Raw genomic sequence first — 18,496 nt, 5'->3', positions numbered from 1 at the left:
GGTCTAAGACTGAGCTAATTTAGAGTATGATTTACTAGTTGTTGTGTGCATGGACTGCACAGCTATTAGAGATTGGACACTTGTAGAGTGAGTTGTATACACAGATCGATGAGGCAGAGGTTGTGCATGTGAATCAGAGCTTGTAGCAGAGCATAGTTCTGGCAATGTTTTTACCTGCTATGTTTTGGATGTTGACATGTTTGCATTGTAGGGAAAAACATGGTAGAAGTTCATTTTTAATATTTGTTGTTGATCCATATAGCCTTGTATTGATATAGTTGGGGTTGATGTTTGAGAGGACAAAGATGTATTATTTAGTATATGTTGTTGTGCATTAGAGAGTTTAAGTCTAAGTGTATTGTTGAGTTGATGTTGAATATGAGAGTGTTTATGGATAAGTATGTTGTTTTGTATATTTCTAATTTGTTATTGAGGATAGAGTATTGAGATTAATAGTGATGGTGATATGTTGATATATGAGAGAGGCCAGATTGATTATGAGAGATTGTTTGTATTGCAGAGTTTGTATTGTTAGTGGTTCTAGCATGAAAATGGGAAGAAATGAGGACTATAGACAATTGAGTTTTGTTGTGTTGATCCTAGTTTTAAAATTTATGAAAAGAGGTCCACGAGAGATTGAACCCTTCAATAGGCGAGTGGTAGATCACTAGCAAGTAGTGGCTTGCTGACTCAGGGAGTGGTGGATTCCTTTAGGTTGTGGCCTAAGAACTTGGGAGTGGTGGCTTCCATCCAATGGAAGTTGGAATAACTATTGGGAGCTGGGGTATTCAGCAGATGGTGGCTTGCAGTAGGTATTGGCCTGCATAGTTGAGGGAATGGTGGCTTCTAGCAGGTGGTGGCCTGCAAATTTTAGGAAGTGGTGGCTTCTGTTAGGTAGTGGCTTGGAGTGAGTATTTTCTCGCATGCATCACAAGTTGTGGCTTGAACACTAGTGGTGACCAGTGATATGATGATGTAAAAAAAAAATCATAATTAGAATAATAGAAGCAAAGAGTTTGGTGATTTTTCTCCTAGAAGGATTTCCCCCTAACATATGGTGTCTTCATGTGTTTTTTGATGTATTGTTGCTCATGATTTACTTGTACTTGTGTTAATTATTGCTTATGTTTATGATCATTCAGATTTTGTTTATATTATGTTGTTGGATAACTAATTGATGATTCAATGACCAACAAAAACAAAAGGAAAAAGTTGTAAAAGTTGATCCATCCACACAATAATGGTTCACCCCCCCCCCTTCTAAATATTGTCAAACTCCTAAAACTTAGTATCAAAGATTCTAACAAGGTGTTCTCCACAACACCCAACTTGTCCCTAAATAAAACAAACTTTCCTTTACCCAAGGCCTTCGTCAGAATGTCTAACTTATTGATCTGTAGGAACATATTACAATCAAATTGATCCACATTGTACACAATCCTTGATTAAATGGTATCGTATGTCGATATGTTTCAACTAATCATGGAATACTGGATTCACATATAGCTTGATGTAACTCTGATTATCACAATAAAAAATGGTAGACTCCATCCTCTAACCAAACAGTGTTACTAACAACTTCCGAAGCCATATGGCCTCACATGTTTCCATGCTCGTTGCCATGTACTCTGCTTCTGAAACACTTAATGCAATAGGCTTATGCTTCCTATTGTACCAAGAGGCAACCCCTGATCTGATGTTGAAGCAACACCCTAAAGTGATTTTCCAGTCCATTGCACTACCTTCCCAGTCTGCATCAGTGTAGCCCTTCAACCTAACACTGTCACCTTGAGTATATTTCAACCCATATTCAGTTGTACCTCATATATATTGCAATACATGCTTTGTCTTTGTCTAATGTACTCTCTTTGATTCCACCATGAACTTACAAATATTTTTACTGCAAAGAAAATCTCCATCTTTGTGTTGGTCAAATACATGATAGAGCCAATAAGTTTTCTATATAAGTTGGGGTCCACTACCTCCTACGTTTATGCATCAATTTTCCTCCAATTTGTTATCATAGGTGTAGTCAAGGGTATACATTCTAGCATCCTAAATTTCTTCAAGATATCCAAATTATATCTCCCTTGACCAAGAAATATCTCCCCATTTGTCTTCCACACCTCAAGTCCTAGAAAATAATGCATCAACCCCAAGTCCTTGATCTCGAAATATGTTGCTAAGTCCCTCTTGCAATCTTCTATGAGCCCTGGTGACCTAGTCAAGAATAGATCATCCACATACAATATGAGAATGAGTGGTTCACCTCCAACCATAAGATAGTGGAGGTTTGAATATGCCTCATTCTTCACAAAGCCGATCTCCTACAAGTAGTTGTCAATACGGCCATCCCACGCCCTGGGAGCTTTCTTGAGTTCATACAATGCTCTCTTCAACCCACATACATAGGTTTGAATCCATTTAGGAATGTCACCTTGACATCCATCTGATGAATTTTCCATCTCGTTTGTGTTGCAAGTGATATCATGGCTCTAATGGAAGTATACCTGGCCATGGGAGAAAATGTCTCCTCATAATCTATTCTCTCTCTCTGAGAGAATCCCTTAGCCAAGAAATTGACTTTAAATTTGTCAATGATTCCATCTACAGTGTGCTTGATCTTGTAGATCTAGCGAGAACCAACCACTACCCTATCTTGGTGGTCTAGGCACCACCTCCCAAAAATCGTTATGCGTGATGGAGTTGTACTCCTCCATAATATCATCCTGCCACACTTGATGTTGTGTAGCCTCCTAATAGTTGGAATGTTGACTGTCAATGATCTACCTCATTAATGTCTTATACCTTGAATATCTTTGGTTGTCTCTTGTCCCTGGTGCTTGATTTAGGAGCTCCTACAAACTCTTATGCATCCCTTAATGTCTGAAGCACCTTGTTATTCTTTCTCCCACCTATAGTGGGTGGAGCTTCAAGCTCCTTGTCATGTTTTTGCTCCACATGTTGTCAATTATCCTCAACATTTGTTCTTGTGCCCGTACTAGTCACTATACTAGTACTTGTTCCCTAAGCCTGAGATTGTTGCTCAACCCTTGGAGCTTCTTCTTGCTGACTCTAATAAACTATTGGAAACTTGCGAGATCTCCTTAAGGCTTTATCCTATTAAAAATTAATTTCTTGTCTCACGGTGATCTTACGAGTCCTTGGAACATAGATCATGTATGCCTTGGATGTTTTTTTGTAACCAACAAAATATCCCTTCTCTGCAGTCGAATATTGCTTTGTGCACTTCTCATTTGGAATGTGGCAATAAGAAACACTACCAATAATCCTAAAATGACTGACTTTTGGCTTCTTTCCTGTAAATGTTTCCTTAGATGTCATCTTTCCCAATACCTTGTGTGGGACCCTATTATGAATGCAACTAGTGTGCTACATGCCTCTGCCCAAAGATACTTAGGCATATCCTGATCATATAGCATGGCCCTCACTACTCCAACTATAGTATTGTTCTTTCATTCTACAACCCCATTTTGTTGAAGGTTGTATGGATTTTTCCACTCTCTCTTGATTCCTTCCTTTGTGCAAAACCTTTGAAGGCTTTATTGATGTACTCACCCACATTATCTGTATAAAGAACATGTATCTTCTTACCTATTGAGTTCTCCACAAGAGCCTTAAACTCTTGGAAGTGACTGAAGACTTCATATCTTGTCTTCAAGGAGTAAATTCAGGTCTTCATGGATGATCTGATTTAGAATATTAGATTGTTGTGCTAAGATCCTCCTTAGATTAGAAACAAAATGCTTTCATTGTGCTTGAGGATTCATGAATTTTTGCAAGTGAAATGATGAGTTTTTATGTTAATTTTATGAGAAAATTTAACATAAATAAGAGACTAAACAGTATCATAAACATGTACAGAACAGCATCAAAAACACATTACAATAGGAACATGATAAATGATTTCACCCCTCCTAGACTACGTCTCCTTGGTCTAGCTTCCAATGGCTTGGGCCTCTCTATTATGCTCAAAACTATAAAAATATGTGTTTGCATTGCTCAAATGGTTCTGCAACCTAATCCAATGAGTCCAAATCCTCAAAAATGGTACCCCAGCCTCTTTTTTCTCCTCATTTGGTTGAAAACTGAAGAAGTTATGACCTCTCCTAGTTAACCTACTATTTGCTCCACAAATTGCTCCAAATTCAGCATGATCCTACAATTTCGCCCCAAAAAGCACTAACTAGGAGAAAATTTCAACGCGCGACGGACAAATTTGTAGGACGGTTAATTTAACCCATAACCCCGCCGGCAGTTATAAAAAATGCAATCCCTACCAGTCATGTGACGCGGTTAGGGTCTGGCAGTTAAGGCTAACAGTGACCATAATTGTTTGCGGTGTCAGTGATTATGCTAGCAGACTCCCCCCAACCTTGCATTCAACAAATTTTAAATGTAACCCGCAACCGTTACATGGTAAGAACCATTGTGCGGGCGCAATGGTAGGCCTCGGTGTTGTGAGATGAGAGATCGCGAGATCAAGCCCAGCCTCTGACTTGCCTTGCAAACCATTGTTTTAACTCGCCTTTTGGAGGACACATGGTGACCATAAACTATCGACAAATCATAATTAGTCGAAGCAGGGGTGATTCTCATATCCGGATGTGGTGTTGTGTGATATGCGATTTGTGGAAAATAGCAACAAGAAATGCTAAATATAGAAGTGCTAAAAATAGCATTTCGGGATACATTCCAATTTTAATTAGTCCCTAAATTGAAATTGTGAATTAAAATTCGAATTTGATCTCAGTAGATATTTGTAAAATAATTAATTAACTCATCTTGAGTTAATTAGTTAAAGAAAATCAAACATGAAGTCTATGTGAAGACATGCAACAGTTATCCCTTTGATTGAGAAAGTTATCCCTTAATTAAGGAGATCAGGATGATTTGTACTTTGAGTTGTAATTAGTTAGCTCAGTTAACTGAATTAAGTCCAATTAGATTAGTTCCAATAGTTTTTGGAACTGATTGTGAGTTCAGTTAGTCAATGCATGCATGCATGCAACTAATGTACTTCAAATAACTGAATATTCTCTCATAAATAACTCATACATGTCAGTTCAGACAGAGATCCAGTTGAGATCAAACGATGGGACAGTGTACTATAAGTTGCAGGAATATTCCCTTTAGGATATCTCTTGCATGTAGAAGGAATTCTTTCCTTGAGGATTACACATTTATTTCTGAGTTTGGTGAGCAGTGTGTGAGGTAATTACACACAGGTGGCAGCTTGAGGACCCAGGAGAAACTTGCCAAGGAAATAGGAGGCTTGGAGGAATGAAGGAAGGCATATGTGTTGTCTATTTTGTCTATGAGAAGCATTGAGGGATTGTACTGAGAGCTGGATAGCTTGTGAGCTAAAGCTTTGTGTAATTCGGAGATATTTCCACTTGTATGATAATACAGAGATCAGGGTTTTTAGCAGAGGCTTTCCCCTGAGTATTCTTCTGTGTTCATGTGTGATTGATTTCTTCTTCTCTGTTATATGTTTTCTATTTGATCTTGCTCAAAATTGATTAAGCTTCCGCAAGTTTGTTTATAGAAGTAGATCAAGTATTTTTCTTTAGTATATTGCATTATCAGGTGGTCTACAATGAGAATTTCTACATGGTGTCAGAGCAAAGGTGATCAAAGCAGAGAACGGTATACAAAGAAGGGAGAAGTTCGAAGTTTGAAGTTCTTGATTATAGAAATCGAATTCTTATCACATCTCAAATTTCACAAATGGCGTTCGATGGTTTGAGAGTCGAGTATGCCCTAGATGGTAGCTCGAATTATATAACCTAGAAAGATCGCATGGAAGTGGTATTAGAGGACAATGGTTTGAAGGACTTCATTGATCAAGAAGTCCCCAAGCCAGCAACAGCTAATGCCCAAGAATTGGTGGAACGGAAGAAATGTGTGGCTAGAGCGAGTGGGATTCTTCTGGAGGGAGTTCGAGACCACATTTTCTCGAGTCTCCATGGGAAGGAGACATTGTTTTCAATGTGGAAAACATTGAAGGATCTATATCAGAACAACAACGATCAGAGGAAGCTGGTGCTGAAAGAAAAGCTTCGAAAAATCAAGTGGGAAAAGGGCGACACGATCTCTACATATCTTACCAAGCTCACCACCTGCAGGGATGAGCTTGGAGTAGGAATCACGATAGCCAATGATGACATGGTGAGTCTTGCTCTCCTTGGTCTTCCTAAGAGCTGGCATAGCTACCAAGACTCGATAAATGGAAGAGAGAAACTGCAAGATTGGGAACGAATATGGTCGGATCTGATGCAGGAGGAGTCAGGAGAAGCACCAGAGATGGTTCTTCATCAAAGCATGATGATGAACAGAATATAGCCTTAGCGAGTAAGGCGAGGAAAGGGAAAGGGAAGGCTTCCCATTCCAAATTGATTACTTCCCATGGTGGGAAGAAGGTTGACAAATCTAAAGTGTGTTGCTTTAATTGTCATGAGGTGGGCCATTATGCTACAAATTGTCCACAGAAGAAATCCAAGAAGGGATCCTTGAAAGGATCAGATGGTGAGGCACTGGCCTCACAGTTCGAATTGTATTTCACCCTCATCGCATGCATGGTTTAATCGATGGTGGGTTGTTTTTGGTACCTGGACAGTGGAGCCTCATTCCACAAGACCGACGATAAGACTTTATTCAGTACCTTGGAGGAGAAGGACCTCCAGATGCGCATACAGATGGGAAATGATGGAAAGTATCGTGTTTCAGGTGAAGGCATGGTTGTGTTTCAAAGGGAGTGTTGGGTTGTGTTATATTCTTTCCACGACTAGCTCACGTAGTTAACTGGGGGGTTAGAGGGGGGGGTGGAGCCCCCCTTCGTTGCACCGATTGTGTAGCGGGGGGGGGGTCATAGGGAGTTTGAGGTGTACTCGTAAGCCCACTTTATGGGGTCCGGGGCAGTGCCCTGGAAAATTTTGGTTTTGGACCCTGTTAGCGTTCGAATCTGCCTCAGGCTGAGGAAGGAAAAACTCGAGGCAACATCATACCACGCTCAGCCTCGTAGCTAGCCCTAGGAGGACAGGAGAGGGCTCTCTCCGGGTGTATCTCGACAGACAAATCTTCAAATGGGCTGAGATGACCAATAAGGAATATCGATTTTAGGCTAGTAAATTGATAGGAAAAGGGGTTTTAATGATGGGGTTTTCTGGGCTGCATGGGCAAAGAACAGCTTGAAACAGAGAAAGATAATAAAAAAAACACAGATTATCTCTTGAGGCAAGATAGGCAAGAAATTAAACATCAAGCTTGAAATAATGTGGAGTGGGTGAACTGTTTGAGAGGTTGACAAGGGCATAGAAGATGAATCCTTGTCAAACAGAAGAAAACATTTAATATGAACACTTCCTCAAGACAGAGCAAATAATTTGAATTCTACCTTTCTCATTTAAAAATATTCATTTAGAAACGATTATGAAATGAAATGAAAACACAACAGGCTACATATGAAACAAAGGATGAGACAAATGTTAAATTTCATACCACAGGAATCTCAGGGGTCAGAGCTGCATTTTTTATTAAAATCTCTGTCAAAACTGTACAATAGAAGCTTTGTTTTTCTCCACACACACCTCTCAGAACTCATCACCGTTTACATCTAAGTTTAATACAATAAATAGACTTCTGAATGAGAAAACAGATCGTCCAAAAATAAGGCATTGTTTCAACTGAAGCCACAAAGATAGAAAAAGGATCATCCATCTGCTCTAAAGATAGAAAGCGTTACATTATTCCAGCTGAGAGTTTCTAATGACCAATGAAATCCAAACCTGGAGCGTAGACCCTATGAATTACTAACTGAAGTCATAAATAGACTGCCTAATCCTATTCTTCTGCTGTAGTGGGTGGTCTGCGTTTAATTTGGGCTTTTACTTTTCCTTTACCATTTGGATACAACCAAATTTTTTAACATCCTTTGTAACTTTGGGGCGCTTTCATCCATGTTACCATAAATGATTACACGTTGCAAAGAGTTCTGGCCAGCACAATTCGGTTTCCCCCAAATATATGACCCATTTTACTAAGGCGAAGAAACTCTTGGCACCCTACAGATATCTCTGGAAAATGAATTTGACACCAATCTTGTTCTTGCATTGCTTTTATTGATTTGGAAAGTAAAGATATATTTACGACGGAAGGTATCGGCGTGCAATTTGAAGATTGTCTGTTGGTCTTTGTTTCAGGCTTCACCGGCTGATGCATGCGGATGGTGGGAGTGTCCTTTGAAATCCCATTATATCTTCATTACCGGTATCAAGTGAATAAATCAGGACGTGATTCGAAAATCGAACCCTGTTGTGGGTGCCGTTAAAGAAGGTTGACAAGAAATGTGACGAATCTTGAAACTTCAAGTGCATCTATTCTTGGAATGAAATACATCATTTGAAAACTCGACACACAAGATAAAAATGATGAGAGAGACATTGCCAGACAGACTGTCAGCACTTCACGACGATGTCCTTGGACTCATTCTCTCGAAAATTCCAATCGGAGATGATATCAGATCCTCGTTCCTCTCAAGGAGATGGGCACACGCACACAGGAACATGTACACCCGCATGTCCGAACTGCGTTTCAACCCGTCACTGTTACTGGCATCCGTGGTTCCTATCCTCACCGGTGATAGAAGAGGCAATCACGAACATTCTGAGGTTGTATACACCAGACAACGTACAAACGTTTCATTTTGTTGTGGATGTTCAACATTGGGCGTTCACCCCTAACAGGGTTTCCTCATGGTTGGCGTTTGTGGCAGCCAAGAATGTCCAAAGGTTGTTTCTCTGTCAATCCCCAGTAAGAGAAGTCTTTCCTCCCGATAATTTTTTCACCTGTCTTCGTCTCAAAACGCTCAATATCCAAAATTACTTGCTCACCCAACTTCCTGACCCTTTCGTGGGATTCCACCATTTAATTTCTTGCTCCTTCCGCAATGTCCATCTCACAGACAACACTTTAGCCGCATTCGTTTTGGGGTGCCCGCTTCTGGAGAGATTTATCATGAGGCGTTCTAATTCAGAACTTCTTAGCTCTATCGTCGATCAGATTGAAATGACAGAGAATGAAAAACAATTCTCTCTTCAACCAAGGCTTGTTTCCCAACATTGATAACACCACAATCATACTAAAATCTACTGAGCACCCTTTAGAAGCTTACTTGCAAGTCGATGGAGCCGATTTGATAAGAGACTCGGCACATTAATATAAACAAATTTTTTGTTGGACTGAGTGCGTAGTGCACAGCCTGATGCGTAGCGCCTGTGTATTTTTACACTGGCCGCGCTAACCCAGTGCGTAGCGCACTGCCCGGTGTGTAGCGCACACCTCCAACGCGTAGCGCACTTTCCTGTGACAGCTCTTCTGATGAACCGATGTCGTTTTTGGCCTTCATGTTTTTTATGAATGCTCGGACAAACAACTGATGATAGTCTCTTGTCCATTTGTTCCGTTCTCCACAAGAAATGCCATTGTCAGACCTACAATTGAATGGCTGTCTTAACCTTGTCCAAAATCTGAATCCTGTCGAAAGCTTGTGAACAGAATCCTGGGAAGAGTTAGCCCGTCCAATTTTCAATCATATTTCTCAGTGTCACGTTACAAATGAGAATTGCAGCTTACCTTGAAGCAATAAAATTTTCATGCACAAATTTGAGGGAATATTTACGAGTCTTTTTGGACTTATATGGTTTACTTAACAGATCTCTCTCAAAGAACCAAATTTCACAAATATAATTTTGAGAAATGCGACACTTTCAGCCATTATAAAACTTTTTAGTTGTCATCTAATAAGAAGAAACTTAAAATCCCAATATAAAGCACTTTCAAGTAGCCAAAGACTATAGCTTCTTCTCAAGCTGCTTTGCTCTGCGAAGTGCATCTAAAGCCTCAGTTTGCTTACCTGCCCGTTTAAAATCAAGTGCCTTCAACTTCTCTGCTCTGATATTTTCTTCAAGGCGTATCCTTTCTTCCTTTGAACCTTCGGTTTTGTCCACATTTGCTCGTGCAGTTTCATTTCCCAAGTTACCATGAAAATGGCTAGATGTAGAAACCAAACCCTTATTCTTGGCACTGACTCCTTTGGTTGGCATCTGGCTAAAAATATTGTTTTCTTTCCAGCCAATCCCTTTCAAGGCAGATAACAACTGGGGATCAAAAATATCATCTACTGCCTCGCCATCATCATTGCTGATGCCATCAATTGAAGTGTGAGCTCGTGAGTTCCCAGCTAATTCATCCATCTAAATCTCCAGTGAATTTGCTAGCTCAAATTCATCTTCAGATTCCTCTAATTTACCTTCACGCTTTAAAGCAAGAGCCCGCCTTTTATGTGCCAGCACCTGCATCTACTCAGCACCAACAACAGATTCATTCTGTGTGTTTTTTATTTTCTGAGTTTCACCAAGAAGAGTTGACAGTTCACCCTCCAAATTCATCTTGCTTCGCTTTCTATCTGCATCCTGCAAATCTGCATCAGACCATCCCAGATCCTTGAGTGCAATGGTGACAGCCCTTCTCCTGCTCTTTCTCAAAGAAGCTCTAAAGCTTCAGAACGACGTTCAAGCTCCTTGCCTCGTTTAAATGCCTGTAATGCTTCCTCACCTTTTCCTTCTTTCTTAAGAGTATGATATTTCTTTTTCTCCTCCTGGGCCTGCTGCCGAAGTTCCTCAGGTGTAAAGGAATCATTCTCATCATTGGCATGGATAGTACTGTCCTTAAATCTGCTCTGAAAAACATCATGCTTTCTATCGAAAAAATTCAATAATTACATATTTGAAAACACATTTAACGATTTCTTCTTCAAAAACCCTGTCTTGCATTGATAACCATCTTGAAATATAAACTCACTGAACCTTCTTCTAGCCTGTAGGAATCATTTGACAAGTTTGAAGACCAACTATAAAACCTTGACTCTGAAATGAATCTTTTCTGGACCACATTAACATCAATGAATGACGAGAAATGAACCTTGGAGAATTTGATTCTGACAAGGGACTGACAGGACCGAGTCTAACATTGGCTCCAATGGGGATGGCAGCTGCCGCTTCTTGGAGGTGCCAAGAACTGCAGATCTTTGGGAGAGCAGACAGTGCCTCCATCCATTGGGCTATGGAGTCATTATTCCGACAAACCAACATGACACTTGACTGAATTTTTAAACTGAAACTGAACTCAAACTGATTCGATCTCTAGACTAAAGTAACTGAAAAACTGACTCAACAAACTTCAAACTAAAGCTGCAATGAAACTATAACAAAATGTTGCCTTTTAACTGCTTATTTATTTACAAAATCTACCCTACTTTGCTGTAAACACAATAGATCAGGTAATACTGAAATGCTAGATCAACCATTCAAGTAAACCTGAGAATGATGCCGCTTGAGAATGCTTCCACCAGGACATAGATGTAATTGCTGGCAGCCCTTCATGCACGTAATGAATCTGGCTATGTATTAGACAGCTTGATTTGTCAGTCAAACTGAAAAACATTTCCATGTACATCGCAATTGGATCGCGAAAGCCAGACTCCGTTTGTTGCCCCAACTCCGCAATACATACCTCCAGCTGCACACTGTCAATGCAAACATCTGTAGGCACCTCTATTATCTCTTGTTTCGATGGAGGAAGAGTTTCCAAGAACTTTTTAGGGTCTCGGAAATCATATGACTGGATCTGCTCATCCAAACACCGAATCTCCTTCTCAAGTTTTTCAACAATTAACTCGCAGAAACCAGTTTTAGCTTTAAGAGGGAACTTTGGAGATTTCAAACATTGAAGCAAGGCACTGAAAAAATCTTCAATAATTTCAAAATCTGCTAACTGATTTCTTACTTCTTTGACAGCTTCACACAGTGCAGGGTTTACCACATACCCTACCATTGCATAAATGGATCAGCGAGCACTGGACTGTCTGGATCGAGTTGGAGTCGCCAGGTGAATGTTTCACCCTTCATATGTGTCTGACTGATGTTCACCATCAGCAATCGGATCTGAACTTTTTCATCCTTTACCGGGGAAGTCTTCCCCAGTATGGTCGCCACTATGTTAGCGTTCGAATCTGCCTCAGGCTGAGGAAGGCAAAACTCGAGGCAACATCATACCACGCTCAGCCTTGTAGCTAGCCCTACAAGGACAGGAGAGGGCTCTCTCCAGGTCTATCTCGAAAGACAAATCCTCAAATGGGCTGAGATGACCTATAAGGAATATCAATTTTAGGCTAGTAAATTGATAGGAAAAGGGGTTTTAATGATGGGGTTTTCTGGGCTGCATGGGCAAAGAACAGCTTGAAACAGAGAAAGATAATAAAAAAAACACATATTATCTCTTGAGGCAAGATAGGCAAGAAATTAAACATCAAGTTTGAAATAATGTGGAGTGGGTGAATTGTTTGAGAGGTTGACAAGGGAATAGAAGATGAATCCTTGTCAAACAGAAGAAAACATTAAATATGAACACTTCCTCAAGACAGAGCAAATAAATTGAATTCTGCCTTTCTCACTTAAAAGTATTCATTTAGAAATGAAATGAAATGGAAACACAACAGGCTACATATGAAACAAAGGATGAGACAAATGTTAAATTTCATACCACAGGAATCTCAGGGGTCAGAGCTGCATTTTTTATTAAAATCTCTGTCAAAACTGTACAATAGAAGCTTTTTTTTTCTCCACGCACACCTCTCAGAACTCAGAACCGTTTACATCTAAGTTTAATACAATAAATAGACTCCTGAATGAGAAAACAGATCGTCCAAAAATAAGGGCGTTGTTTCAACTGAAGCCACAAAGATAGAAAAAGGATCATCCATCTGCTCTAAAGATAGAAAGCGTTACATTATTCCAGCTGAGAATTTCTAATGACCAATGAAAACCAAACCTGGAGCGTAGACCCTATGAATTACTAACTGAAGTCATAAATAGACTGCCTAATCCTATTCTTCTGCTGTAGTGGGTGGTCTACTTTTAATTTGGGCTTTTACTTTTCCTTTACCATTTGGATACAACCAAATTTTTAAATAATTAACATCCTTTGTAACTTTGGGGCGCTTTCATCCATGTTACCATAAATGATTACACGTTGCAAAGAGTTCTGGCTAGCACAATTCGGTTTCCCCAAAATATATGACCTATTTGACTAAGGCGAAGAAACTCTTGGCAGCCTCCTGATATCTCTGAAAATGAATTTGACACCAATCTTGTTCTTGCATTGCTTTTATTGATTTGGAAAGTAAAGATATATTTACAACAGAAGGTATCGGCATGCAATTTGAAGATTGTTTGTTGGTCTTTGTTTCAGGCTTCACCGGCTGATGCGTGCGGATGGTGGGCGTTTCCTTTGAAATCCCATTATATCTTCATTACCGGTATCAAGTGAATAAATCAGGATGTGATTCGAAAATGGAACCCTGTTGTGGGTTCCGTTAAAGAAGGCTGACAAGAAATGTGACGAATCTTGAAACTTCAAGTGCATCTATTCTTGGAATGAAATACATCATTTGAAAACTCGACACACAAGATAAAAATGATGAGAGGGACATTGCCAGACAGACTGTCAGCACTTCACGACGATGTCCTTGGCCTCATTCTCTCGAAAATTCCAATCAGAGATGCCATCAGATCCTCGGTCCTCTCAAGGAGATGGGCACACGCACACAGGAACATGTACACCCGCATGTCCGAACTGCGTTTCAACCCGCCACTGTTACTGGGCGTCCATGGTTCCTGTCCTCACCGGTGATAGAAGAGGAAATCACGAACATTCTGAGGTTGTATACACCAGACAACGTAGAAACGTTTCATTTTGTTGTGGATGTTCAACCTTGGGCATTCACCCCTAACAGGGTTTCCTCATGGTTGGCGTTTGTGGCAGCCAAGAATGTCCAAAGGTTGTTTCTCTGTCAATCCCCAGTAAGAGAAGTCTTTCCTCCTGATAATTTTTTCACCTGTCTTTGTCTCAAAACGCTCAATATCGAAAATTACTTGCTCACCCAACTTTCTGACCCTTTCGTGGGATTCCACCATTTAATTTCTTGCTCCTTCCGTAATGTCCATCTCATAGACAACACTTTAGCCGCATTCGTTTTGGGGTGCCCGCTTCTGGAGAGATTTATCATGAGGTGTTCTAATTCAAAACTTCTTAGCTCTATCATCGATCAGATTGAAATGACAGAGAATGAAAAACAATTCTCTCTTCAACCAAGGCTTGTTTCCCAACATTGATAACACCACAATCATACTAAAATCTACTGAGCACCTTTTAGAAGCTTACTTGCAAGTCGATGGAGCCGATTTGATAAGAGACTCGGCGCATGAATATAAAAAAAAAATTTGCTGGACTGAGTGCGTAGCGCGCTATCCCAGTGCATAGCGCACAGCCTGATGCATAGCACCTGTGTATTTTTACACTGGCCGCGCTAACCCAATGCGTAGCGCACACCTCCAACGCGTAGCGCACTTTCCTGTGACAGCTCTTCTGATGAACCGATGCCGTTTTTGGCCTTCATGTTTCTGATGAATGCTCGGACAAACAACTGATGATAGTCTCTTGTCCATCTGTTCCGTTCTCCACAAGAAATGCCATTGTCAGACCTACAATTGAATGGTTGTCTTAACCTTGTCCAAAATCTGAATCCTGTCGAAAGCTTGTGAACAGAATCCTGGGATGAATTAGCCCGTCCAATTTTCAATCATATTTCTCAGTGTCACGTTACAAATGAGAATTGTAGCTTACCTTGAAGCAATAAAATTTTCATGCACAAAGTTGAGGGAATATTTACGAGTCTTCTTGGAATTATATGGTTTACTGAACAGATCTCTCTCAAAGAACCAAATTTCACAAATATAATTTTGAGAAATGCGACACTTTCAGCCATTATAAAACTTTTTAGTTGTCATCTAATAAGAAGAAACTTAAAATGCCAATATAAAGCACTTTCAAGTAGCCAAAGACTGTAGCTTCTTCTCAAGTTGCTTTGCTCTGGGAAGTTCATCTAAAGCCTCAGTTTGCTTACCTGCCCGTTTAAAATCAAGTGCCTTCAACTTCTCTGCTCTGATATTTTCTTCAAGGCGTATCCTTTCTTCCTTTGAACCTTCGGTTTTGTCCACATTTGCTCGTGCAGTGTCATTTCCCAAGTTACCATGAACATGGCTAGATGTAGAAACCAAACCCTTATTCTTGGCACTGACTCCTTTGGTTGGCATCTGGCTAAAAATATCGTTTTCTTTCCAGCCAATCCCTTTCAAGGCAGATAACAACTGGGGATCAAAAATATCATCTACTGCCTCGCCATCATCATTGCTGATGCCATCAATTGAAGTGTGAGCTCGTGAGTTCCCAGCTAATTCATCCATCTGAATCTCCAGTGACTTTGCTAGCTCAAATTCATCTTCAGATTCCTCTAATTTACCTTCACGCTTTAAAGCAAGAGCCCGCCTTTTATGTGCCAGCACCTGCATCTGCTCAGCACCAACAACAGATTCATTCTGTGTGTTTTTTATTTTCTGAGTTTCACCAAGAAGAGTTGACAGTTCACCCTCCAAATTCATCTTGCTTCGCTTTCTATCTGCATCCTGCAAATCTGCATCAGACCATCCCAGATCCTTGAGTGCAATGGTGACAGCCCTTCTCCTGCTCTTTCTCAAAGAAGCTCTAAAGCTTCAGAATGGCGTTCAAGCTCCTTGCCTCATTTAAATGCCTGTAATGCTTCCTCACCTTTTCCTTCTTTCTTAAGAGTATGATATTTCTTTTTCTCCTCCTGGGCCTGCTGCCGAAGTTCCTCAGGTGTAAAGGAATCATTCTCATCATTGGCATGGATAGTACTGTCCTTAAATTTGCTCTGAAAAACATCATGCTTTCTATCAAAAAAATTCAATAATTACATATTTGAAAACACATTTAACAATTTCTTCTTCAAAAACCCTGTCTTGCATTGATAACCATCTTGAAATATAAACTCACTGAAACTTCTTCTAGCCTGTAGGAATCATTTGACAAGTTTGAAGACCAACTATAAAACCTTGACTCTGAAATGACTCTTTTGTGGACCACAGTAACATCAATGAATGACGAGAAATGAACCTTGGAGAATTTGATTCTGACAAGGGACTGACAGGACCGAGTCTAACAGACCCTATGTTAGGTTGGGCGGACCCACATATGGTTTTGTGCATGATTTTCGAACATGTTTTTTGGACACGATGGTTTTCGGTCCATGGTATTGGACGCGATGGTTTTTGGTCCATGGTATTAGATGCTTTGGCATGTATAAATATGTATTATAACATTGAAAGGAACATAATTAAAATCAAGTTGGTAGTCCCGGTTTTGGGATCTAATGGAAAATCTCTGTGGATATGTGTTTTATGTGTTATGCTCTCGCATTGTTTATTTTCTATGTTTTAGAATTTGTATGCAGGTAATTTATGTACAAGGTTAAAACCTACATTTGGTATTAGAGCCGTTTTGGCTTCAAGGGGATGCCTTTTTTGCTGAGGGGTTTCGCTCGGGCCTGTGGTAGACCCTGTTCAGTGGGAGATCTACAAGATCGATTCTGGTGGTGAAAGAAGATGGCGAGCAGTGGAAAGATAGAGAACGAGAAATTTAATGGTTAGAGTTTTGAGTTGTGGAAACTCAAGATGAAGGATCTGTTGGTGGATAAAGATCAGTGGATTGCGGTAGATCCAAGTACTAAACCAACGGGAGTCTCCGATGAAGAATGGAAGAATTTGGATCAGAAGGTAAAGTGCACAATACGATTGTGTGTCTCAGATTCAGTGTTGTGGAATGTATCAGGGGAAGCTATAACAAAGATTTTGTGGGACAAGTTAGGGACTTTGTACCAATCTAAGTCTCTGGTGAATAAATTATTCTTGTGGAAAGTTGTATAACCTGAGGATGAAAGATGGAGACTCAGTGACAGAGCATCTGAGCGCATTTAATACTGTCGTAAGTCAGTTAGCATCTGTTGATATTAAAATTTCAGATGAAGATAAGTGCATCATTTTGTTGTGTCCTCTACCAGATTCATGGGATAATATGGTTATTGCAATAGGTAGCAATGCAACTGCCTTGCAGTTTGATGAAATAGTCTCATCCTTGCTGACAGAGGAGATGAGACGGAAAAATATGGAGAGCCAGAATGGTGATGCCTTGTCTGTACAAGGACAGTCCCAAAACAGAAAAAATAAGGCATCGAGTGGGATATCTAAATCTAGAGGGAGATCTAAATCTCCAGGAAAAGCTGTAAAGGTGGGGTGCTGGAAATGTGGAAAGGAAGGGCACTACAAAAGGGATTGTAAATCTAAAGCTCCTGATAAAGGAAAGGGATCTAATGATGCTCCTTCTGCAAAGGCAAAAACCACCTCAGATGAAGGTGGGGATGTGTACTTGGCTTCTTCAAGTACACATGTAGATCATAAGGCATGGTTGATTGACTCAAGTGCATCCTTTCACTTCACTCACCATAGAGAGTGGTTCTGCGAGTATGAGAAATACGATGGTGGTGATGTCTTCTTAGGGGCTGATAGGAAGGCTAGAATCGTTGGTTGCAGAAAAGTAAAGTTGAAGTTGCAAGGTGTAAGGGTTAGAACACTTCCGGGTGTTCTGCATATTCCTACATTGGCTAGAAATCTGATTTTTGTAAGAAAGTTGGATGATTCAGGTGTAAAAACAGTGTTCGAGAAGGATACCTGCAAAATGGTTCGGGAAGCACTGGTATTGATGCGGGGAGTTTGGATTGGAACTCTGTACAAGCTGCAAGGTAGTACTGTTGTTGATGGGTGCAATAGTTCTGTGGTTCCTGAAAGTGGAGCAGAAAATCTAGTGGTCTCTAGATAGAATACCATGCTATGGCATCAAAGGCTTGGACATATTGCAGATAAGGGCCTTCGAATACTTCATGGTAAAGGTATGGTAGAAGGTATGAGTAATAGCTCTCTGGATTTTTATTTCTATGAAAATTGTGTATATGGGAAGCAAAATTGGGTGAGTTTCCCCTCTAGTGGTAAGAAAGCGAAACAGATATTAGAGCTTGTGCAAAGTGATGTGTTTGGACCTGTGAAGGTTCCATCACTAGGTATTTTTGTGTACTATGTATCATTTATAGATGACTTCTCAAGGAATACATGGATATATTTCCTTAAGAAGAAATTTGAAGTCTTTGACAGGTTTAAAGAATTTAAGGCTCTGGTGGAAAACCAGACAGAGAAGAAGATAAAGGTGCTGAGGACAGATAATGGTGGAGAGTTTTGCAGCAAGGAATTTGAAGAATTCTATAAGAAGTGTGGTATATCACGGTAGAAGACTACTCCATATACACCTCAGAAAAATGGAGTTTCAAAAAGAATGAACAAGACGTTAATGGAAAGGGCAAGAAGCATGCTCAGTGGTGCCGAGTTAGGACAAGAATGTTGAAAAGTGTGCAACAAGAAATTCTTGTTGAGATTGCAACAAGATGATGGAGCTT

Source organism: Pinus tabuliformis, chromosome 8 (genome assembly GCF_031772625.1).
Source record: "Pinus tabuliformis cultivar Carrire ecotype Pingquan chromosome 8, CPIR1, whole genome shotgun sequence".
Lineage (NCBI taxonomy): Eukaryota > Viridiplantae > Streptophyta > Pinopsida > Pinales > Pinaceae > Pinus > Pinus tabuliformis.
Note: the sequence above shows the minus strand (reverse complement) of the source record.